The sequence below is a fragment of the Aedes aegypti genome, chromosome 1 (assembly GCF_002204515.2).
Source record: "Aedes aegypti strain LVP_AGWG chromosome 1, AaegL5.0 Primary Assembly, whole genome shotgun sequence".
Taxonomy (NCBI): domain Eukaryota; kingdom Metazoa; phylum Arthropoda; class Insecta; order Diptera; family Culicidae; genus Aedes; species Aedes aegypti.
Window position 1 is genome coordinate 199,882,144 of NC_035107.1, and position 25,524 is coordinate 199,907,667.

Sequence of the window (25,524 nt, forward strand, 5' to 3'; positions counted from 1 at the left end):
ATTGAAACGACATGATTATTTTGCAGTACGTTGATCTTGTGTAATATTTACATATGAAACACAAACAATATTACACCTAAACAGCTGCAACCACATCGTTCCGAACTGTTTTCGTGATATTACACAAAATCTATGCTTTTTCACATTCAATCCAGATGTGATAATAAATCGCGCAACACTGTCCGCATGTTGTTGTTTGATGGTCGACGGACGACGACGCCATATTTTTTTGTTCGAAGATCTTCGCGTTTCAATTTGAATCTTTATTAAATATTAGTGGTTTATCGCGAACCTTTTAAAATAAAATTCGAAAGTCTAGTGCTTAAGATATATGAAGTTTGGTAAGTATCAGTTTCAGGTCAAAAAAGCGGTGATTCATTTGAATCCCAGCGGTCATTGGAATCCGCCGGAATTGTCTTGTATATTAAAGTTTTCTTCCATTCAATAGGACCAGAAAGCAGCTAAATTCATCCGGTGCAAGGACCATCAGCGGTAGCAACTCAATGAAGGAATCCGTGCCAGCAATCTTGACGGACAAACCATCGAAGGACAAAGTTATTCCGATGCATCCGCTTTCACAGCCTATCTTCCGCTTGTTCAATGCGCCTGGCAAGGAGAACAAGAAACTTTTCGTCGGGGAATCGGTTCCGATCCGCGCTTGTGAGTGTCCCGCTTTCTGCAGATGTTGGCCTTCCAGTCGACGCAATATTTTGGCGAGAAGGATGTCTATTTCAAGAAGCTGGAGAAACACGGCGGGATTTGCGATTGCTCGCGGGACACTATTGTACATACGGCCAACGCCGACAGCCGGAGACTGAAATCGGTGTCACGGATACTGGTCGATGTCGTGTTGCTGATGGTGCTATGGCCGAAACTGACCATCGAGGAAGTGATCCGGGCAAGGCAAGGCAAGCGGTTAAATTCTAGTTGGAAACGCTAGAAAAACACCCGGAGCAGGAAACGATTTTGACGGACAGGATCCATGTGCCAGCATTTAGAGACAACACTGCCGAAACTTTGGTAGCTGAATAATGTGAAAGGGTAATTATTCATATGATTCTCTCTCAAACTTCTACTTCTCACTAGCGTTACGTTCCATTTGGATCACTCTATTTCTCAGCTTAGTATTCTGTGAGCTCTATTTTATTTGCTTTTTATATATATTTTTGCATTCTTTTATCGTGTAATGTAGTCAGCACGAAAATACCTTGAATTTTTGAAAAAAAAAAATCAACTCTTTTAATTGTTTTGATAGTGAATTTTTAACGCCCCCCATTAGCCAAGTGCTTAGAGTCCGCGACTACAACCATGCTGAAGGTGTCCGGGTTCGATTGCCGGTCAGTCCAGAATCTTTTCGTAATGAAAATTTTCTTTACTTCCCTGGGCATAATACTGTATCTGCCACACGATATACGAACGTGAAAATGGCAACTTTGGAATAGAAAGCTCTCAGTTAATAACTGTGGAAGTGCTCATAAGAACACTAAGCTGAGAAGCAGGTTTTTTTTTCCAGTGAGGACGTTAATGCCAATAAGAAGAACATATTATATTTTCGACAAATGCTGAGTAATTATTGATCTGTAAGGAAGTCTCTTTTTCAATTATAAATAATTTTTGGCTTTAATTCGGAAAATGTTTGCGTATTATAGTTGAGTGTTCACAACTTCTAGGAAAATGCATGAAAACTATGCAAAACTTTAGGATCCTGTGGGCGATTATTTGAGAACAACGAGAATGTTTGTTTGAATACAGTCAAACCTCCATGAGTCAATATCTGAAGGGACCATCGACTCATGGAAATATCGAGTCGTGGAAACAAAATCCTTGGAAAGCTGTTTGAGGGGACCATCATAGTAACCATGAAATTTTGTTTTCAGTATGGTTCCATGAGTCGATATCGAGTAATGGAACATCGACTCATGGAGGTATCACTGTATTTTGAATATATATTTCTAAGACATCTGAAGACTTAAAAGGACATTTTAAAATTATTTTGATTTTGTGATTTTTTTTTTGTTTAAAAAACTTTTACATCGTGGAACAGCGCTAAAAACTGATATTGTTTGTCAGTTATTTTAGATATGGAGAATCATCAAAAAAAAATTTGATGAATAATAGATGAATGCTACTTAGAAACTCTCCCCTTGTTTTTAGCACATCCCAGAAAACTATTAAATCTAAAGTGGGCTTCGTAGCTGAGCAGTTAGTGTAACCAAGCATTTAGCCGCATTGAGTCAAGGAGTGTGGGTTCGATTCCCACTTCAGTCCGGAAAATTTTTCGTCAAGAATGTATTTCGACTGTGCCGCTCATTTAACAGCATTTCAACACATTAAATTCTGTCAAAAATCGGTTTTTCGATATTTTTCGCAACTTTTTGCGCTAAACGCAAGATAAAACATTTGTTTTTGCATTTAAGAAGTTGAAATGTGAACAACGTATAATGGTACCGGATAACATGTATGCCAATGATACATGTGTAGGGTGCCATTCACCGCTCATCCTAAGTATGAGGCTCTATATACACAACTAGTTGGAATTAATTTACTTTCATTAACTGGTTGTTATCTTTGTACTATAAACTTATTAACATATTAAAGCGTGGCAGCTAAGAAGCATTTTTCGACCTGCCATAATAAAATCATTGCTCAACTCATGTTTACCGCCTTAAACAGCCTAAAATTATTTTTTATAAATAGTATATAATATTCAATCATATGAATTTCATTGTGATACAATCCATTCTGGTATACTAATACATGTTGATGACTTTTATTGCGAAAATTTGTTTAGATTTTTTAAAAAATAATTCAATGAGCGGTGAATGGAGCATGAGCGGTGAATGGCGTCCTTACGGTACTTTCTACTTGTAAATTTTGCGAAAATGAAGCTGGATTCAGATTATTTATACCGTTGTTACAAAAGAGGTATTTCTTATGGCAATGTGAAAACCATATCAAAATAAGATTGTCGCCACTTATTTCTACTCAGTGAATCTACTAGTAATTTTTCTCAGAGTAATATTCCCTACGTCGATTATAAGAACAATGTGTCTAGCTAACTAATAGTAAGAGTGGCAACGGATCATTCAGGTTAGCAAAAGGCAAACTGATCGTCACCAATAGTATTAATGTCCACTTCGAATAGATTAATTATTTGAAATGGGCATCAATTCTATCAACGACGCAGTATGTCCGTTGGATCACATCCGAGATATTAGTATGCGTCTATGCCATATGAATTATGACGTGGCTTTAAGCAAAAAATTTCAAAATGTGATACCACCACTACAGGTTACGCCTTTGGTTTCCATCATATGGGCTAATGGATTATGCCCTCCCATCGCGGCAAGGGGAGGGGTCATGATGCAATATGTTTATTAATTTGAATTGTGGAGACAACCTTCGAACATGTATTTATTTATCTATAAACTAAACTTTCTTATTAAACCATATGTTTTCATTGATCAAAAGGGGGGAAAGCTCTAACAACTAATCACTTTTGTATGTTCCAGATATGATTGTCGAAAGTTTTGTGATTCTTAGATGGAACTTTTGATCGCATTTTTTCTAAAATTATTTAAGGATAGATTTCAGGAATTATTAAGAAAGTTGTTTCACAGAATCGTATAAGTTTGTGAAAAATATTCTGAAAAATATTAATTGTTATTTAGAGATTTTTTTTCCTTGGAAAATTTTTTGGTTGAAATCTTGCAAAAACTGAACGACATTTCTTGAAGAAATTCTAAGAAATCAGTGGAGGCATCACTGGAGAAATTATTCATCGAGTTCTTGAAATTGTTCTAAGCGAATACCCTCGACAAATAGATTGAAGAATAACTGGATGAAATCCATAATTTTCTTGAGAAGTTCGTAAAAGAATTTTTGCAGGTATTCCTGAAGAAATTCGTGGCGATGTATGTGAACTTATTTCCTAGGTTATCCTGCCAGCCCTGAAAATATTGTCTAGGGATTCATTTGTTTTTTTTTAGTTCCTTTATTAGTATCTTTCCCATCATTATATTCATTTATAATATCTAAGTGTTCTGTGTTGGAAAACAATATCATCCTAATTTGGTAAAGCAAAACTAAGCTTTTATTAACATTTTGTTTGCCGTAGCAGTTCAGAATTTTTGCAGGTGAGTTGATTCCAGAGAAAAAAAACCGTTTCATTTAACTTAACTTAACCTAGATAAATAACGAATTTATCGTGGCAATAGAAGATTGTTGTCTAAAATTATTATTAAATTTATTCGACATTTGTTCCAATGTTTCAGCATTGGATATTCTATGTAACTCATTAGTACTATACCAGGGAGAGAGCTTCAGAATCATTTTCAAAATTTTATTTTGAATCCGCTGCAAAGCTTTTTTTCTAATATTACATCAGCTAGTCCATATTTGTACAGCATACAAGTGGCTGGCCTGAAAATTTGTTTGAATATCAAGAGCTTGTTCTTAAGACAATGTTTCGATTTTCTATTGATAAGTGGATAAAACCTTAAGGCTTAAAGCCTGGTTTGCTACTGACAAGAAAAGGAATCGCCTATCTCGATGCGTGGAAAATTTCTTCCCAGAAATGGTCCAGAAAATCACAATTTTCTGATCGCAGTACGCAGTTGAAAAGAAGTGTCTATTTAAATGAGACTCTCTGTAGGAAATTTCTTGACCCATTCAGTCAAGGAATTTCTTTACTTTTCTTGAGCTAAACAGCATACTTAGCTTTACAGTGGAAACTAGATGTATGAATCCTAAGAGAGATCCTATATTACGTAACATAAACTCTATTCTGAACGTAATCTGAAGCACATTGAATAATGTTAGTAATATTTTTGCCTTAAAACGGAAGTCATCGTTTTTAAGCTTAAAATAATAATAAAAATAACAATCATAAAGGAAGGAATGTTTTCCTTAGCTTTGGTATATTGCTTTTTTTTGGATTTGCAAGAGAACATAATCTTTATAAATCTATCCATCTTGCTATATAAATAAAATTAAAGTGGTGTTCGTATGTCACGAAACGGCTTTCAATCGGTCTATCATCTGTTACCATGAACAAGCTATATATTTCGCTGTTGTGTGTATTTTCACGATTTGAGATACTACTTTTAGTGAACGTGAAGAAGAAAATTTTAAATAAGGCCCTTTTTATATAGTTCTGTGCGATAATACAGTCGCCTATCCACATCTCAATATTGTTGCCCTTAGATTATTTCTTTGGTCCTCTCTCTCTACAATTTCTTTCTCCATTAAAAGACTACCTTTTTCATTATTATTACTATTATTATTATTACACAAGTGTTCATATGATGATTTGTAGTCGTAGGTGAATTGATTACTTACATTATCCATTGTGCTCAAAGTGAAAAATATCGGAATCTAGAGGTGGTCATCTCAATGGCCGACTTGTATCATGTAACTGTCCGAATTGGGGCCCAGATAGCCGTAGCGGTAAACGCGCAGCTATTCAGCAAGACCAAGCTGAGGGTCGTGGGTTCGAATCCCACCAGTCGAGGATCTTTTCGGGTTGGAAATTTTCTCGACTTCCCAGGGCATAGAGTATCTTCGTACCTGCCACACGATATACACATGCAAAAATGGTCATTGGCATAGTAAGCTCTCAGCTAATAACTGTGGAAGTGCTCAGTAGAACACTAAGCTGAGAAGCAGGCTTTGTCCCAGTGGGGACGTAACGCCAGAAAGAAGAAGAAGAACTGTCCGAATTGGGTCCTAAAATTTTTAATGAAATCTTGTTTTTATTTAATGACACGAAAAAGCATGTTATTGTAACTACTTTAGCAATTTTTCCCGCTCAAATTATGGCTATAACATGTTTAAACTTTAATTTAAAAATTTGGTTCATAAATGAACTTTGACACTTTTGATCATGTTTGACGTTCGCTTAGTCGACAAAAACACCACAGGGGTTTTAGTTCGACCACTGGGGTTGTTCCTATCTGACATTTCGTAAGGGACACGGAAAACAAAATACACCCAAAATTTGAGTTTAAGCCAAAGGATATGACAAAATCTAAAAAAATGTTTTTTGGGCTTAAACCAACGGAAAACATTAGAAAATTGAGTAAACATGTGTTTTTGGCCTAAACTTAAGCGTTTGGCACTAAAATTGGGACAAGGCTTTAGGACCCTATTCTAAAAGCACTTAAGATGACTATAGAGCGAAGCCACATCTCAAATTTTCAAGAGCACAAGACTTGAGAACCAAACAGCGCTCCACGCTGAAAATTTATCCCATTGGTCACCACCACCAAGCAAGCAATTTGATTGATTTTCAACGCGAACTGTTGCCAGATTCTCCAGTCATGTGCACTTGAAAATTTAAAGTTTGGCTTCGTTTTATAATCACCTTAACTGAACAAATATTGAATTAACAATAGTGACGTACTTATTTGCGCTGCATAAAAACAGCGGGAGAGTAAAAGAGAGAACTAGTGGCACGCATCAATGATCTGCGCCACCTGAATAAATAGAACCTTGGGACTAATCCAAAGTGATGGATGTACCATATAATGTAGCGTCTCATATAAAAAAGAGGGTAATCAGGGAGCGTAAGGGGTCAAAAATTGTCGTTTATATCTGAAATTTGTGAAATTATTTCTGAGGGAGGTCACCCTTCTTTGTAACAATTTTACATGTAACTATCGCGCTTGAAGCTTTCAGTTTGGCATGGCCAGTACACCTACTGATTTCAGGATTTTCTGATTACTTTTCTGCTCACATTGCTCTTACGAATTTAGATGTCGAAAAGTAAATGTAAATTAAGTAAAATACTTAGTTTTAACTAACTTGAATTGTTCAAGGAAATTATCTGTCAGATGGTTTTTACTGAATTTAAAGCTGTTTTCCAATGATGGCATAAAATATACATATGTTATACAAATACCTAGTCAGATATTAATTTTCTTGTAAAATATGAAACGACATAAGTACGTGTCGGTTCAAATTAATCAATTTAATAATCTGTATTTTTTTTTTTCTGGAACGCGGATTGCGACTGGAAGGTCAGGGAAAGTCAGGAAATTTTATTTTCAAATTTGAATTGAACTATGATACCAAGTTATTTTTAATAATGTAATGTCAAACCAACAATATTTAGTTATCTCCAAACAACCTAAAAATATAGCTAATTCTACCGGATAAAATATTGAGAATATTATATTTTATTCTTCTTTTATGTGAAAGTATTTCAAATGAACTTTTTAGAGAAATCTTATCTCCAGAAATTCTCTTTCAAACGATACTTTCAATTCTTGTATCCTCATGGAACTTCTGCGGCAATGTTATAAGTTACTAAACGAGGAGTTCATATAAGAACAATTTCATAAAATCATCCGAGTGGAATTTTGAATAGAGTTCTGCTCAAAAATCTTCCTCTCTTCAACTCATGCAACAACAAAAAGGCCAGTAAAAGTCGAAATCCCATGCAAAATCAAAACAGTGCAGTACCTCATTAACCTTTGGAAAAATCATGTGAAGATCTCGTAGGAATTGCACAAGAAACTCTAAGGAATTTCTAACTGGATGAAGTCCAAAAGCAGTTGAACATCGAGCTCCATAAAAAATCCAAATAAAGGATTAAAAAAACTTTTGAGAAGATGTAAGCTAAAACTCTATCGAGGATTAGAACAATTTTCTAAGGAGCTTCTGATGAAACTCATGAGATTTCTTAGCACTTCGTAAGGAACTCCCAAAAAATCATGAGGCACTAATTTACAGATTCTAAGAGAAAATCTTGGAATATTTGCAGAAAACATTCCTGAAGGGTTCACAAAAGTAACATCTACAGTAATTTTAAGCCGGTTGTAACTCCTGGAACAAATAAACTCCTGCGAGAATTTAATAGTAAAAATTCATGGAGAAATTTAAGATATAATTTTAATAGAAACTACTAGAATAAAATGTATAGCAATTTTGGAAGGATTCCAATATGAAATTCTTAAAGAAATCCACAACAGAACACATAGTACAATTTTGCCAGAACATCCTGTAGCTTTTTCATACATAACTCTTAAATTATTGATAAATAACCTCATGGAGGAATTTTTGAGAAAACTCCTGATTAAACATTTTAAAGGTTTTTCTGATGGAATTGTAGAAATAATTCAAAAGCTCAAGAACTTCAAAACTTAAGACATTCTACAAAATATTGAATTACAAAAAAAGTATCCTGAAATTTTTGTCACGAAGAATTTGTTAAGTATTTATAGAGTGCTGCTGGAAAAATCGGAAGTCTGCCCACAAATCCAGAGAAAATAACATTTTAAAAATAATTGAAAAACAATTAAATTTTTTTTGGGAAAATTCTTGACTCCTCAGTAGCAAGTAAACAAACATGTGATGATTAATTTTAAAAGTAACTCTTTGAGTAATCCGAAGATAAATTGAAGGAGGAGGGTTACTATTTCGTTTATTTGTAGGGGTATACATTTTTGGGTCACATTAATTTCAGTATCTATATTTTTAATTTCTGCGGTAGATAAAAACAATATCGGATTATTGTTGAAGTTCAAAAACAACTGTTGGTAAATTTCCTGAGTACCGTAAAACGGGGTAACTTTGATAATGCGGGTAACTTTGATAGTGCGAGACACCCTACATACTAAACGAAATAACGAGGTTTCTGTCAATTAGTTAAGAAAAACAAATGCAAAAGTAAAGAGTATTAATATGACACTTCATGTCAAAGCTATTTTCGTTGGAATCAAGTACATTTGAGGATTTATATGCAAATATTAAAAATTTACAAGATTTTAGCATTTTTGCAACGCTTACAAACAATCTGTTCTACGACCACTATAAGATAAAGTAATAATGAGTTCGTCACTTACCCATGATAGCCTAGTTATAGTAGAACATTAATTCGGTCTCAAATCTCTTAGCGAAAACCATTTTTACAAACTGGGACCATTTTTGTAATCTAAGTCAGAAATTTCCATATAGCGTTAAACGCCTAGAGGTATGCAACGCCCTATAAATGTTCCGTAATTCATTCAATCTTGTTCGATTTATACTCCATTATCAAAGTTACCCCAAAACAGAAAACCGACTTTCGATTATTTGAAAAATTATATATCCATTCAGAATAAATCTTTTGGCAATCTATCAAGGGCAATCGATAGCTAGGATGTCAGTACTTGTTTTAAAAATATAAATTGTAATTCTTTGAAACAGCATGCATAAATATTGAAGATTTCTTCGAAAAAACTATCAAAGTTACCCCGTTTTACGGTATTTCAAAAGAGCAAGACGGACGGACATGGGGTTCGACCCCACGCCTCTCACGCGGAGGACCTGAGATTGAATCTCATCTCCAAGATAGTCACGTATGACGTAAGATTTATAGTGAGGACTTGCTTCGGAAGGGAAGATTGGTCCAGAGATGAACTAGTCAAGGACCAAAAATCTCGTTAGTAATGATTAAATAAAAACAAACAAGTCTAAAAGTTTCTGGAAAACTTTTAGATGATCCTAGAATATTTGAAAAAGTGTCAGTAAAAGCCAAAATTTCCAAAAATGTTTGAATCGTTGTTAAAAATCGATTTTGAATTTGTTTGTTTTTATGAAGTATTAATGAATATTTAAAAATAACTTGAAGTATTGAAAACTGTTAGAAATTTCTAGGGGAAGCTGATTTCTAAAAGTGTTTGACAGTGATGAGCGACCTCGAAAAATATCTGGTTAGTTGCTTACAAAGTTACTCCAAGAAAAATATGCTTTTCAGATACTCTACATTATCATCAAAGTACTCAAAACGCATAAATAATGTATCATTTCTTTGTTCAGTTATTGGTTATTTTGAAGCCGAAACCATGTTTCTAAAAAAGTGATCACACATAAATTCTTACTCTTTTTTTCAGATGGCTTTAGTTTGAAATGCCAAACAAGAAGACAAAAAATGCGCGCGCCTGTGGCTGTGAGATTAGAAACATAGCAAATTTGAAATGATCGGTAAATGAGTGGTTAATTAGAATTTCTTCAGTATTACGTCTGCTTGTCTATGACAATACTATGTGCTATACTACAAGCAATGTTAACAGATTCCTTAAATTGTATGAATTTCTACAAAAAGCATTTTTTTGCTAAATTTGTTTTTTTTTTGCTTAATTTGTTTATTTTTGCTTAATTTGGAGTATAATCTCTAGTAGTATTCCTAATGACATTTTAGGAACGCTTCCTAAGAAAAGATGAATTTCTTGCGAAATGCATGCAAGAATTTTGATACAATCTTTGCACCTAAGAGTTCCCCAAAAACAAAGAAAAGAATGTAAGTCCTTCGTCCTTGAGAACTAATATTACTTTTAAGTGTTTGAATATAACCTCCATTTAACATAATAATATCACTTTGAATATTTACTATACTGCCCATAGCTGCATAACAGTCACATTCGGCATTTTTGACAAATTGGAGTTAATACCATGGAGAGTCATTAAATGATAAATACTTTCGATCAACTCAATAAAATCCGCGAGATTGTTCTAGAAAATTCGACAAAAATACCAAGTTGTTTTGTCACATTGGTAATTGTAACCGCATAACAGTCACATTGAGATTGTAAATGTGCCACGTAATGTAATAGCAATGAAATTTCTATCAGAATTATTTTCTGACTATTCACTATTGCGATATGAGTTGTACAAAATATCAGCCTCAAATAAGCACTTTTGAATTCCTGGTAATTTTTTGAAATTTTAGTTTCCTCCCATACTGCTATAAAATGCACACTTGGTATTCCATTTACTCAATGCCTACTTTTGTCGAATGTTACAAATATGCAGTTATGGGCAGTATAGATCTAGAGATTATTGGAGAAGACTAACGTCATAGATGTGTATAAATTGAAAAATATTTCTGTTTTTCTTTTCTTTATTTTTAGATTGGCACGAAGCATTTCAACGGGCTCTGCGATCGTTTGCTGAGAACATCTTGTACCATGAACGTCTTTTGGCTATCTGAAGAAGTTCAATACAATTCCTCGGGGTTATCTCCTACGTTAGGCATCCCAGCCATTATGTTTGATCATTCATTTGATTGTCTAGTGAAATAAAAATGTAATGAATAATCAAAATTTATTATTTTTTAGTTTGAAACATATTTTATTTTGTTACCATCAAATTCTATTCAATGGTTGGTTGAATTGCTTTAAATCATTTCAAAATTAAAAATATTTTATCAATAATTCTTACATTTGAGTAAAACTTCGAGAAAAAGGAAAAAAAGCAATATAATCAACCATTGAAAAGAATTTGTGATCGAGTTTTCCGTTATATCGCTTGGTTTACATAGTTCTCATATTACATCGTGTCGATTACATCGTATTCTGTACGTTGAATATATTACATCGGACAAATTACATCGGTCGCATTTATTACGCCAAAAGCCCTCGAGTACGTCGGGTTGTGTAATATTACACAACCGAGGGATTGACTTGGTTGCAGCGGTTTCGATGTAATATTCAACAACTTTTTTTGCTGTGTAGTGTCGAACCATTCAAAGTTTTTTTTTTAATTACAAAAATAAAGGTAAAAAGGGGTGTTCTGAAAATAAAAAAAAAATGTGAAACATAAATAATTCATGAATCAGAGTTTGTGTCGACACTCACAGTGACGAACAATTCATAGTTTGTTGAAAATTCATATTTACGTCCCACAATTGTAACGATTAAATGTGCAGTCATACATATTTTATAGATTAGAAATAGTAGCATGAAACGAGCTCACCAATTGATCCTTTATCCTTCACTGTGCAGCCACAATCCACTCTCAGCCTCACTCGTTTGCTCGACTATATAAAAGCACTCAGAAAAAAAAGGCGCGCGACCCGAAAAGGAAAAAAAAACTTGGCTTTCTTGACGCACTGCCCAGCAGCAAGCGTCAAGGTCAAAGGATCAAAAAGAACTAACCGATCACGCCACTTTTTCACTTACTAGACCGACGTGCGACATGTTTGATCCTGCCCTCGTCGCTGGCCCCCGTAGGAGCAAGCGTCAAGGTCGAAAGATCAGACAGAACTAACCGATCGTGCCTCTTTTCATTTACTCTAACTGATCACGCCACTTTTTAACTTACTAGACCGACGCGCGACATGTTTGATCCTGCCTTCGTCGCTAACCCGCGTAGGAGCAAGCGTCAAGGTCGAAAGATCAAACAGAACTCCCGAACTGGTCTCATTCACGTTCGTCTCAAAACTGATAATTTTCTCTTCTTCAACACCCCTTGCATTTGTTTTACATCGTACAAACTTTTTTCCACTTTAAACTCAGAACTGAACAGAACTAAAAATAAAAATATCAACTTCGTTCATACGTTCATTATATCTGCAGAGAAGAGCCTTTTATTCGTGATCAAACATCAACATCCCAACGCAAAATCGCTAGTGTTTGGAGGTTATTTGCGAAATCATCACCTCAAAGTTAGTTTTAATATCCTCTGTCTACGATCAACGCTTCGTCATCGTAATCATCGTCATCATTGAAACTTGAGAAGCAGTTTTTCTGCTCAAAACTAAAAATTATTCGATGAAAATGTGTTCACTGTGTTTCGGTTGGAGAGCAGAATACAGTGAACATATTTGCTTGTAAATGTTCTTTATTTTGAACAAAAAACTGCTTTTGAAAATTCCGAAATCAATGACGGATCCTGCCCCCTTAAATAAATTATGGTGGCGCGTCGATCATCGCAAGTTTCTCGTTAAACCAGGGTGGGTGTACGGCTGTCAACTACAAACAAAGCTCGCCTAAGCCAATCATCTCTCACGCGGGTCGGCTCAAACGGCACAGGTCGAAAACGCGGGCCATGGCAGGCAGCAAATGCTGATGCTTTTCAACACTCAAACAGCTGGATGTCTAGAACCGTTTATCAGTCAATATCGTGAGTAGGGGCCGGCCATGTTTGAATTTCGACATGCGACACATTAAGTAGGGTAACCAATATATTTTGGACCTCTATATATTTTGGACCCCCTGGGCCATTTTCCTGCAAGTTTTCCAGTTTAAATCGAAAGACCAATACAATCCGCATGCCGTTTGGAAAGATAGGACTATTCCGCACTTGCATCAAACGTTTGTGCATGGAAAATGTGTTTATTTTATCTGAAATTAATTTAATTAAATCGGTTCATCCATGCAACCGTTTCAACACGTTATGGACCAATGCACGAGTTCACTAATTTGACGTTTGAGCGGTGCCGAATTCATACGTTACCATGGTCACGTAAGTAACACGGCACCGCTCAAACGTCAAATAGTGAACTCGTGCATTGGTCCATAGACAGAAATTGAAGACGTCAGAAATTTTTCAAATGTAAACAAAAACTTTTTTCTAATTTCTGAATTAAAAGCGTAGAATTTATTCACTTTTCGATTGTCAATCGATTGATTAGACTATGTGCAAGCATATTATACAACCAGTGCCGAGGACTTTGTCGCCAAACGATAAAAATATGCCGGGGGTCCAAAATATATACTTTGAGGGTCCAAAATGTATTGGTGTGTCCAAAATAATGAAAAACAGTGCTTCACAATTCACCGTATGGGCATTTGTATCTCGTATAGGAAGTTTTTCTCTACATTTGGTATGTTCTTTGACTTGGTTACGCTGTGCAATTAATTAATTATGACAAAAATGTAAAATCACTTCCTTAGGGGGTCCAAAATACGACCGTTACCCTATTCGGCGGCCCCCACCACCAACATCAAAAAGGCCTTTCATTTGACATATCTAGCGTAACATTTGAAAAGGGCCTAACTGCAAAATGTAAACAAACTTGATTATTCATTATTCGTATAATTTTTTACGTAAATTATTCCTACATACTCTTACGGGCATGCAAAATGCATTATTAATGGTAATTTTATTCAAATTTAAAAGGGCCTATCTGAAAATGATAAAACTAAGAGGGCCTAACTGGTCATGAAAGGGCCTAACTGAAAATTTCCATCAAAATCAGATTGGCCCTTCCGTGCATTTTTAATTTTCCTCCATATTTTTCAATATTTAGCCCTTGTATAGTGATCAGCATAACGTAAAAATTGAGAAATGCTCGATTGAAGATTCTGTAACATATTGATTGTTACTATTTTAAACTCATTGCTATCTAATAGTTTTAAACTTTTGTTCGACACTCATAGTCTATTACTGGGCCACGTAACGTTTTAAATCTAACATAACATAAAAACTAGTAAAATATGTTGAATTCAAACATCATCGGCAGATAGGCCCTTTTACGAGTCTTCAAACCAGTTAGGCCCTTTCAATTAGGCCCTTTAATTGGCCATGGTTTCAGTTAGGCCCCTCCAGTTAGGCCCTTTTATTTAACATAGTTCCAGTTAGGCCCTTTTGGAATTTGTTAATTTTATTGATTATTGAATAGATTTTCAAAGTTTTAGAACAAAATCAATCGATTATGTGAGAAAATCAACATTGAATATTGAAAATTCTTTATTGAAGATTCAGTACTATATTGATTATTCATATTTCAAACCCTTTCTCCTATGTACTAATTTTATACTTGTGTTCGACACTCAAAATAGTCTATTAGGTATCCCATAACGTATTAAATCTTAAATAACAAAACAACTCGTGAAAATGGTTGAATTCAAACATCATCGGCAGATAGGCCCTTTTACGAGTCTGCAAACCAGTTAGGCCCTTTGATTGAACATGGTTTCAGTTAGGCCCCTCCAGTTAGGCCTTTTTATTAAACTTAGTTCCAGTTAGGCCCTTTTGTAATTTGTTAATTTGATTGATTATTGAAGTAATTTTCAAAGTTTTAGATCAAAATCAATCGATTAGGTATGTGAGAAAATCAACATTGATTAATGAAAATTCTTTATTGAAGATTCAGTACTATATTGATTCCTATTTCAAGCCCATTCTCTTTTTTACTAGTTTTATCATAATCTTAATGCGAAGTTAGTTGAAAAACTGATTTTTTATCCTGAAAAAAAAAATCAATTGCATTAAAAATTTTGAATAATTTTTATTTGTTAATTTTTATTTGTTGCCTCTAGTTGTGGATCGAGTTCCAAAAGTCGCGATTTTCACAAAAACAAATTTGTTTGTTTTTGTAACAGCCCTGTAAGAATTCTTCTTATACTTCTTCTTGGCATTACGTCCTCACTGGGACAGAGCCTGCTTCTAAGCTTTGTGTTCAATGAGTACTTCCACAGTTATAAACTGAGAGCTTTCTTTGACAAGTTGCCATTTTCGCATTCATATATCGTGTGACAAGTACGAAGGTACTCTATAATCAGGAAAGTAAAGGAAATTTCCATTACGAAAAAAAACCTGGAAAGACCGGGAATGGAACTCAGATACCTTCAGAATGGCTTTGCTTTGTAGCCGCGGACTTAAACTGCTCGGCTAAGGAAGGCCCTCAAGTATAAAACAAGTAAAAAAGTGAATGGGTTTGAAATAGATATAATCAATAAGGTACTGAACCTTCAACCGAGAATATCCAACATTTAGCTATTACATTGTTTTTCTCTCGCTTTATTTTATTTAAAAACTATGAAAATCACTTCAATAAGCAATAAAATCAACAAATTCCAAAAGGGCCTAACTGGAACTATGTTTAATAAAAGGGCCTAACTGGAGGGGCCTAACTGAAACCATGTCCAATCGAAGGGCCTAACTGAAAGGGCCTAACTGGTTTGAAGATTCATTGAAGGGCCTAACTGCTGATGATATTTGAATGCAACCATTTTCACGAGTCGTTATGCTATTTGAGATTACTAACATTCCAGGCCACGTAATAAACCATAATGAGTGTCTAACACAAGTATAAAACTAGTAAAAATAAGTGAATGGGTTTGAAATATCAATAATCAATATGTTGCTGATTTTGTATAGAATAGTTTCCAATATTTAGCTTGTATGATATTGTGTTGTTTTCTCACATAATCATTAAATGTTGTGGAAGAATTATGCAAATCACTTCAATAATCAATAAAATTAGCAAATTCAAAAAGGGCCTAACTGGTTTGAAAATTTGTTAAAGGGCCTATCTGCGGATGTCGTTTGAATTGAACTATTTTTACAAGTTGTTGTGCTATTTCAAATTCAAATCGTTGTGAGCCACGTAATAGACCATTATAAGTGTCGAACACAAGGGGTTATCCGAAAATGACGTCCATCAATTGGGGCCTCCTCCAATGGGGGGATGTACGAAAATGTGACAGTGCATGGATTGGGTATTAGAAAAAGCGTGACAGAGATGGTAGAAGGGTTCTAGAAATCCCGAAAAACGATGGACGTCATTTTTGGATCTTCCCCAAGTATGAAACTAGTAAAAATCGAATGGGTTTGAAATAGGAATAATCAATATGGTACTGAATCTTCAACCGAAAATTTTCAATATTTAGCTATTATATAGTGTTTTTTCACATAATCAATTCAAAAATCAATAAAATTAGCAAATTATAAAAGGGCCTAACTGAAACCATGTTCAATCAAAGGGCCTAACTGAAAGGGCCTAACTGGTTTGAAGATTCATAAAAGGGCCTATCTGCCGATGATGTTTGAATTCAACAATTTTGACGAGTTGTTGTGTTATTTGAGATTAGAAATATAATGGGCCACGCAACAGACTTTAATGGGTGTCGAACACAGGTATGAAACTAGTAAAAATGCGAATGGGTTTAAAATAGGAATTATAAATATGGTACGGAATCTTCAATTGAGAATTTTTCAATGTTTACGTTTTGCAGATAGGCCCTTTTCAAATGTTACGCTAGATATCTCATCTGGATTGATTTTTACTACGTGTCGTGATCGTCGAGGTACAGTTCTCATCGTTTACAAGCGGTAAACGAAGGAAATCCAAATTATCTCCGAAAATCCGTGGAGAATAAAGTCAACCAAAAGCCAGTAGACTCCGGAACTAGCAGAAGGACGGAACCCAGAGGACAATTTAAGATCCGTGCAAATAATCATCCGCATTAAAGCAAACAGTCTCCCGCAACCAATCAGGCTTCGTTATGCGTGGGCAGTTGGGATCCAGTTGCGTTGCAAAGCTGCCATCCATGAGACATCGAGGAGATTTCCTTTGTTTTTAAGGCGAAGGATTAACAGGGTTACAGTAAGTATTGTGCATTTAAATTAAAATTAGGCCATAGTACATAAGAGTAAAGAAATATCACCAACAAAAATTCGCTGACGTTCTGACTGCCGACCTTCTTATTGTCACTTGAATTGTCAATTGTGTTTATTCTACGAGCGGCGTGAGGTGACAATTCTCGACTCGAGTGAAGTGACTCTCCAATTGATTTGCACGGCGAGTCACTTCACAGCAGTGCACGCATGTGGCAGTTGTATAACGAACCGCAGCTAGATTATATTAAAAGGATACATTTTTTAATGTCTGTTCCTAAAACAGCGCTATTGGAAATTCTATATTGAAAAATAATGCGAGCTTGCTATCGCCACATAACAGTAAAAATAATCAAAAAGTAATCAAAGGCCCGTGTATATGGTTAAATGAAGATAAACTTATCATTCAGTATCTTTATCCTTATTGTCTAATTTTTCTCAACGATCCTTTTTTATTTCTTGTTAGTATAAAAGCCAAGCAAAATATAATAAATTCCGAACATATTTCTGATCAGAAATATTTATTTGGTAACGATGCATTCGAGTTTTCTAGATAAAACTTGCAAGTTACATTAGATACATACGAAAAGGCATGAGCAGCCAATTGAATCGTCATAAAGCTTCGAATCCAAAGCAACGTATGAAATGGGCAAGATGCCAATCGCAAACAAAATATATGTCAGGTATCGCGGGGCAAGTGGATGAATGGGGTAAGTGAAAATAATTTGTATATTTTACTAAATATATGAATTAACGTTTCACAATCATGCGTAAACCTTTGAGGCCATTCAAAACATTACGATAGGTAAGGGATTTCTGCGATTTGTCAACCATTATTGCATAATATAGCGAAAGATTGTTAACCTGTCAACTATTACTCCGTAACAAGTTGACGGAATGCAATCATGTATTAATATTTTTAGTAGAAAAAAGTTGCTGAAAATAATTTCTCTCGAAGAGTTATCTGATGTCATATCCGACTTTCTTAAAAACAAATAACGAGCGGTGGAAATTCTACAGAGCCGAAACTGAACAGAAGAAAATTGAAATGACAAGAATAAAATTTTCTTTGTTTACATGTAACTTATGTTATTGATCATCAGAACGCCTTAATTAATGTTGAAGTTAATATAAATCGTAAATATATCTGTTAGTTTTTCAATTTATTGTTCAAAACGACAAACTTTTGGGCAAGGGATAAGTGAGGAGACATTTCTTCAGTTTTACATAAAAATCAATTTCAGCATACTGCTTATATTTGGTGGGAGTCAAGTTAAAAAATGTATACGACCTCATTTATTTCAATTTAAAGTCTTTAGAATGTGAAGAATCTCAACTATGCGATTTCCATTACCCACTTGCCGCATTGTACCTTATACCATTTTTACTAATATTTCAATTCTCGCATAATCTGGGATAACGCCCTAAAATCCATTGGTAACCACGGGTGTAGCTCGTTGTTTCTGAGCAAATGAATGTATAAACATCCAAACCAATACCACTGGCAGGTAGATTTTTTTTTTTTTTTGATCTTTATTAGTATCATTCCAAACATTACATTCATTTCTTATATCTAGGTGTTCTGTGTTATTTGACAACACTATCATCCTAATTTGGTAAAACAAATTTAAGATTTAATTAACATTTTGTTAACAACATATTACATTTCATTTGCCGTAGCAGTTCAGTTTTTTTACAGGTGAGTTGATTTCACCTGCTTATAAGAGAAAAAAAAAACGTTTTTAATATACTTAACCTAACTTAACCTAAACATATAACGCATTAATCGTGGCAATAGAAGATTGTAACGATTTTTGCCTGAAATTATTAATGATTGTATTTGACATTTGTTCCAATGTTTCAACATTGGATATTCTATGTAACTCATTGGTACTATACCAGGGAGGAAGCCTCAGAATCATTTTCAAAATTTTATTTTGAATTCTCTGCAGAGCTTTCTTCCTGGTATTACAACAGCTAGTCCATATTGGTACAGCATACAATATGGCTGGCCTGAAAATTTGTTTGAATATCAAAAGTTTGTTCTTAAGACAAAGTTTTGATTTTCTATTAATAAGGGGATAGAGACATTTTACATATGTGTTACATTTGGCTTGAATGCCCTCAATGTGATTTTTGAAAGTTAAATTCTTATCTAGCATGAGCCCTAGATACTTAACTTCATCTGACCAATTTATTGGAACCCCTCTCATCGTGACAACATGTCTACTTGAAGGTTTCAAATAAAGAGCTTTTGGTTTATGTGGGAATATTATTAGTTGAGTTTTGGAAGCATTAGGAGAAATCTTCCATTTTTGCAAGTATGAAGAAAAAATATCCAAACTTTTTTGCAATCGACTACAGATAACACGCAGGCTTCGTCCTTTGGCGGAGAGGCCTGTGTCATCCGCAAACAAAGATTTTTGACATCCCTGAGGTAGCTCAGGTAAGTCAGATGTGAAAATATTGTATAATATTGGTCCCAAAATGCTGCCTTGAGGAACACCAGCTCTTACAGGAAGTCTTTCAGATCTGGAGTTCTGATAATTAACCTGAAGTGTACGATTTGACAGATAACTTTGAATTATTCTAACAATGTATGTTGGAAAATTAAAGTTTTTTAATTTTACAATCAAACCTTCATGCCAAACACTGTCGAATGCTTTTTCTATGTCTAGAAGAGCAAGACCAGTAGAATAGCCTTCAGATTTGTTGGAACGGATCAAATTTGTTACACGTAAAAGTTGATGAGTGGTCGAATGTCCATGGCGGAATCCGAACTGTTCATTGGCAAAAATTGAATTTTCGTTGATGTGGGCCATCATTCTGTTCAAAATAACCTTTTCAAAAAGTTTACTGATGGAGGAAAGCAAACTGATTGGACGATAGCTAGAAGCTTCTGCAGGATTTTTGTCTGGTTTTAAAATTGGAACAACCTTAGCATTTTTCCATTTGTCAGGAAAATATGCTAATTGAAAACATTTGTTAAATATATCAACTAAAAATGATAAGCTACTTTCTGGAAGTGTCTTGATGAGGATGTAGAAAATTCCATCATCGCCAGGAGCTTTCATGTTTTTGAATTTTTTAATAATAGTTCCCACTTCTTCCAAATCAGTCTCCCAGGCATTTTCGAAAACGTTCTCTTGATTGAGAATATTTTCGAACTCCTGAGTAACTTCATTTTCAATTGGATTAGTAAGTCCTAAATTAAAATTGTGCGCACTTTCAAACTGCATAGCAAGTTTTTGAGCTTTTTCGCAATTAGTTAGTAATAATTTGTTTTCCTCTTTCAATGCCGGTATTGGCTTCTGAGGTTTTTTTAAGATTTTCGATAATTTCCAAAAGGGCTTAGAGCCAGGGTCCAATTGAGAAATTTTATTTTCAAAATTTTTGTTTCTTAATTGAGCAAAACGTTTCTTGATTTCTTTCTGCAAATCCTGCCATATAATTTTCATAACAGGATCGCGAGTGCGTTGAAATTGCCTTCTCCTCACGTTTTTAAGACGGATCAAGAGTTTAAGATCATCGTCTATAATCACGGATTCAAATTTTACTTCACATTTTGGAATTGCAATGCTCCGGGCTTCAACAATGGAATTTGTTAAAGTTTCAAGAGCATTGTCAATATCAAGTTTAGTTTCTAAAGAAATGTTAACATCAAGATTGGAGTCAACATACGTTTTATATATATTCCAGTCGGCTCGTAAATAATTGAAAGTGGAGCTGATAGGATTGAGAATCGCTTCTTGGGATATTTGAAATGTAACAGGGACATGATCAGAATCAAAATCAGCATGAGTAACTAATTGGCTGCAAAGATGACTAGAGTCGGTTAAGACCAAATCAATCGTAGATGGATTTCTAGAAAAGGAAAAACATGTGGGGCTATCAGGGTATTGAATTGAGAAATATCCTGAAGAGCACTCATCAAATAAAATTCTGCCGTTGGAATTACTTTGAGAATTATTCCATGACCGATGTTTGGCATTAAAGTCACCAATGACAAAAAATTTTGGCTTATTGCGAGTCAATTTACGCAAGTCAGTTTGGAGCAAATTAACTTGCTGCCCAAAGCATTGAAAAGGCAAATAGGCAGCTATGAAAGTATATTTACCAAACTGTGTTTCAACAGAAACACCTAAAGTTTCAAAAACTTTAGTTTCAAATGACGTAAACAGTTGATGTTTTATACGCCTATGAATGATGATTGCAACTCCCCCACATGCCCCATCAAGTCGATCATTACGATAAACAAAAAAGTTAGGATCTCTTTTGAGTATAGATCCAGGTTTTAAATACGTTTCGGTAATAACTGCTATATGCACGTTATTAATTGTAAGAAAATTAAACAGCTCGTCCTCTTTACCATTCAGAGAACGAGCATTCCAATTTAATATATTTAAATTATTATTTGGATCCATTAGAAAAACGTAATCCAATAACAATTTGATTTGTAAATTTTACACCTACTTGGACTGCTTCAGTCATAGTGGTGGCTTTGAACATTGCATCAATCATTAGATTCAATTGTTCAGTTAGAAAATTAAAATCAGAGGCAGACATGTCATGTGATTTCCCATTAGAATTTTCGGTAGACGAAGAAGCGGAATTACCTGTGGCGGTAGGGTTTTTTCCATTTGATTTGAAACAAGTAGAATGGGTACCCATGGATCGAACAGGGGAGGAGTTCGAATTTCCTGCTACGATATCGGCAAAGGATTTACCGTGGGTAGATACATTCGAAATAGAAAGATTCGAACGGCTACTCGACGGATTAAAATTAGTTTGTGAATGAGCATGATTATGATCTTCCTGATGGGTATGATTCATGATCAAGCGATCGTTAACTGAAAAATGAGCATTGTTCGATACTCTACCAGGCAAATTCCGGAAACGACCGTTATCGTAACGGATATTATCTTTCATCTGCCTGGCACGAGCCTCAATGACCTTTTTGCGTGAAGGACAATTCCAAAAATTGGACTTATGGTTAGCCCCGCAATTACAACATATGAATTTGGTGGTATCTTCCTTCACTGGACAGACGTCTTTGGCGTGAGAAGAACCTCCGCAAATCATGCATTTAGCATCCATGCGACAATTTTTTGTACCATGACCCCACTTTTGGCACCGACGGCACTGAGAGGGGTTCTGGTAATTTCCTCCAGGTTTCTGGAAATGTTCCCATGTCACACGGACATCAAACAAAAGTTTTGCTTTTTCTAAAGCTTTAATGTTATTTAGTTCTTTTTTGTTAAAGTGAACTAAATAAAATTCTTGAGAAAGCCCTTTCCGAACAATGCCAGATTGGGTTCTCTTTTTCATAATGATTACTTGGACTGGGGAAAATCCAAGTATATCATTTATTCCATTTTTGATCTCTTCAGGTGATTTATAGTCACTTGAGAGACCTTTCAAGACAACTTTGAACAAACGTTCAGTTTTGTCGTCATAAGTAAAAAATTTGTGCTTCTTCTCTTCAAGATGTTTGAGAAGAAGCTCACGATCTTTAAGAGTTTCCGGCAAAACGCGACAGTCTCCTTTCTTTGCGATTTGGAAGGAAACCTTGATTCCCCTAATGGAGTTCAAGATCTCCTGCCTAAATCCCCCAAATTCGGAACAACTGACCACGATAGGCGGCACTCTTTGCTTCCTCACTTGAATCAAAGAGCCTGGGCTAGAGGCTGCTTCGATTTGGTGTTCGGAAAATTTGTCTAGAGCATCGAACTGATTGCTCATTTCGATACAATTATTCATTTCACCCTTGGAAGAAAGTTCGCATTCCGGGGAAACGTCCTTTCTTCCATTCTTGCCACGTGTAGTGACAGTTTTAAAACCCACTTTTTTGGAAGGAAGTAGTGAATTCAGAGATTCACCCTTCCTTTTGTTAGTTGTTGATACCATGTTTAATTAATAAACGAAAGAAGACGTGACCTTCGAAAGGTTTTTTCCCAAGACGGTGTCCAAGAAGGATTACCACCGCTAGCTTTCGCCAACGGGTCCAACGAAAAATCGAAGGCACGGGTCCAAACAAGGATCGTAAAGGGATCAATAGTAGAAAAAATAGTACTGAAAAGTACTGTTTTAGTAGCACTGAAAAGTACTGTTTTGAATTTTAGCACTGAAAAGTACTGTTTTTGTAGCACTGAAAAGTACTGTTTTATTGCTTTAGGTAGTTTTTAAGAAAACTTCCAAGAGCAGAGAGAGTTCGTGTACGCACAGCACGAAGGTACGATGCGCACTGACTGGCAGGTAGATAATGATCGTTTCTTCACCATATAGTTGATAAAAAACGTTTAAATCCATTCAAATCCTCAGAAACAATAAGCTACACACATGGCTACCAATGGCTTTTAGGGCGAGATCATAAGTTATGCGAGAATTCAACTTTGAATATAAATAACATAAACGCATTCAGAAAAATGAAATGAAATGAATGAAATTGGTCTGGAAAGTAATTGAACACAACCGGACTTTCGCCATTATAGCTTGTTCGTCCATGTTAAAAAACTGACTCTGAATTAAGTAAAATTTAAACAATCAAACTAAAAAACTGCATATCACATTACACACTGAAGTCGTCAGCAGCTGTAAACACTCTGAATTATTTACATTTACAGTCTTCCACCTAGTAATACTAATGTACAATTTTATTTTGCTTTGGGAATTGGGTACTCACCATACTCACAAAGAGTAACTCGCTCACTCACCTGAGAGTAATGACGTCATACTCACTGCGAGTATTACTCTTTACGTGAGTAATACTCGCAGTGAGTTATGACGTCATACTCTCGCGTGAATAAGAGTAAGGAATGAGTGACTCACAGCGTGAGTATTACTCGCAAACGAGTACGAGAGTGAGTATTATTTTACTCGCGAGCACGAGTTTCCCAACACTGGCTACAGATCAACTCCATTTGTCCATTTGTCAGTCAGAGTCCGGCACAGTAGTGGCCACGAGCACGGAGTGCCTAAAAAAAAAAAAAAAGAAATTGGATGTATTATACATTTTTTTTTTGATTTCTTTATTAGTATCATTCCAAACATTACATTCATTTCGTTTATATCTAGGTGTTCTGTGTTATTAGACAACACTATCATCCTAATTTGGTAAAACAAATCTAAGATTTTATTAACATTTTGTTAACAATATATTACATTTCATTTGCCGTAGCAGTTCAGATTTTCTACAGGTGAGTTTATTTCACTGCTTATAAAAGAAAAAGAAATACGCTTTGAATATACTTAACCTAACTTAACCTAAACATATAACGCATTAATCGTGACAATAGAAAATTGTAACGATTTTTGCCTGAAATTATTAATTATTTCATTTGACACTAGTGGTCCCGGCAAACTTCGTCTTGCCATCAAGTAGGGTAAATTATGTATTTTGGACAGGCTAGGGATATGGCTGGAAACAGCGATCGATTAACTGCATAAGATACTAATATTGTATTACGTAATGTTACTTATATGCTTGATGTCTTATTGTACTTTGAGTTTCTGGGGAGAAAAAGCTTACAAACTGTAGCATTAGTTGCCAAAATAGCGTTTTTAGCGGCTTGTCTGTTATACATTTCGGACATCAAATATGCATTTTGGACACCCTCATGTGAATATAATTTGGACAGAGGCGTTATCTCAATATCTATTCAATGGTTTCTTAAAAAGACGGTCATATCATAATGTTCTTAGAGTTTACATGTGACTTATGCATTTTTTTCGCTTATTGGGAGTGTATATTAGTGATAATCAATGATTTCATTTAATGCAAGCAAACGTCATCAGATCCACGAAATACACCTGCAAGTATGCATGCATGCGACATTCCAGTGCGTTTCATCTGATGGCCAAATTATATCAACTGAACAAAAACCGTAATCTATTTTGGACACCAGCTGTTTTATGCCTTATATACTCATGTTAAGATTTTAGATGAACTTAGCATCAATTTTAGACATATTTTTTCATATTGCCACCTTTAAACTTTTTATGAATGCCAATTCTGAGCGCTATTATTGCGTTTAATGTATGTTCTTCAAATGTACATCCTCTTGCATTCGTAGGTTTCACAAATGTTCTGTTGATACAATTTACAATTTTGATATTTTTGAAGCCAATTTGTAATTGTTATGAAAATGGCCCTCATTAATAAGTAGCATAGTGTATTAATAATGCAATACATAATTTTTTGTACATAAATTGTTCATCATCTCTTTGTAAATGAGCATAGAACGACCAGCCTGTCCAAATTATATGCATGTCCAAGTTATATACGTTACCCTAGGCTGTTGAAAACGCTATGCAAGTCCCGTGTAGAAAATGTCAGATTTGTTTTCTCCCGTTTTCCACACTATTCCGAAGACTTCCTTAATTTTATTCTACGTACAAACACGTCGGAGCTCTGGACGA

General features: G+C 35.0%; 1 long non-coding RNA gene across 1 annotated transcript; it reads left to right on the top strand.

Moving 5' to 3' along the window:
* Positions 1 to 96: 96 nt before the first annotated feature.
* LOC110674589 lies at positions 97 to 11,098 on the top strand. Its single transcript, XR_002499017.1, has 3 exons — positions 97 to 341; positions 449 to 1,041; positions 10,893 to 11,098. It is a non-coding gene; the product is annotated as an uncharacterized LOC110674589 (long non-coding RNA).
* Positions 11,099 to 25,524: the final 14,426 nt, after the last annotated feature.